Source organism: Dromaius novaehollandiae, chromosome 14 (assembly GCF_036370855.1).
Source record: "Dromaius novaehollandiae isolate bDroNov1 chromosome 14, bDroNov1.hap1, whole genome shotgun sequence".
NCBI classification, from domain to species: Eukaryota; Metazoa; Chordata; class Aves; order Casuariiformes; family Dromaiidae; genus Dromaius; species Dromaius novaehollandiae.
Genome location: NC_088111.1, coordinates 8502235 through 8503291, shown reverse-complemented (window position 1 = coordinate 8503291; position 1057 = coordinate 8502235). Strand labels below are relative to the sequence as shown.

Genomic DNA, 1057 nt, shown 5'->3' with positions numbered 1-1057 from the left:
GTAATCCTTTCCTCATAAATAAATACATTAAATGTATTCTGATTATTTGTTCTTTCTTCTTTGTCTGGTACACTTAAGTTAGTTGTATTTAACTAGTAACATACTTGAAAAGCTCTTTTTTTACTTTTTAATTCCAATTTTCATCAAAATTCAGCGTGAACTAAACTGTAAGTAGAAACAGGTATGTAGTAAGAGATGTATCACCTTCCTTTCTTATAAGAATATGAAGCTTAGGAATTTGAATACACTTAATCTATGTAATTGCTTAAATAAGCAGCTAGATAAAGATATAATCAAGATTTCATTCCACTTGGTTATTTAGAAAAAGGTACTGGGAAGCTTCCTTAAAGTTGTGCCAGATTAAGTGTGAAAGGAAGGGATATTTTCCTGATTTTTTTTACTATTGACGTTTGGTATTATTTCAGCTTACTGTCGCCGCACTGCTCGGTTATACTCATTGCTGATGCCAGCGGCGTAGTTCTGGCTGGTGCAAACCACGGCCTCAGCAAGTGCTGCGGAATAAAGCCTGTGTGCAACGAAGGCGCTGTGAAACTGCCGTAATGTAATATTTAATCAGTCTGTACCCAAAAGTGAGTGGCGTAAGCAGAAGGGAGATGAGCGCTATTTCCCTGGGCTGGTGGGTCGACGTGCAGGTCTCTCATGCCCTGCTGCGACGCCACGGCTGGAAACCCCGGTTTAACCACCCGGCCTGAGCCAGGGGCTGCGCTGACCTGGGCTGGGGCCTGGCCTCACCCCTCTCCGAGGCTCTGACAGGCCCCGAGGCAGGAGCCGGCCCTCCCCAATCCCACGGATCCCTGTCCCTCATCGGGGCCATCCGCGACCCCTGTCTCAGGAGATGGCCTGAAGGGAGCAAACGTGCTGCCTCCTGTGAGGGGAAAAAGAGGAGCAAAATGGAGAGGGCTGCCTCCTGTGAGGGCAGAGAGGCACGAAATGGAGGGGGCTGCCTTCTGTGAGGGAAAAAGAGGTGCAAAATGGAGGGGGCTGCCTCCTGTGAGGGAAAAAGAGGCACAAAATGGAGGGGGCTGCCTCCTGTGAG

At 47.7% G+C, this 1057-nt stretch overlaps 1 long non-coding RNA gene across 2 annotated transcripts in view; it reads left to right on the top strand.

Annotated features, from left to right (window-relative positions):
- Window positions 1-1057, top strand: part of LOC112992845 (uncharacterized) — a 63727-nt gene that overhangs the window by 446 nt on the left and 62224 nt on the right. The window lies entirely within an intron of this gene.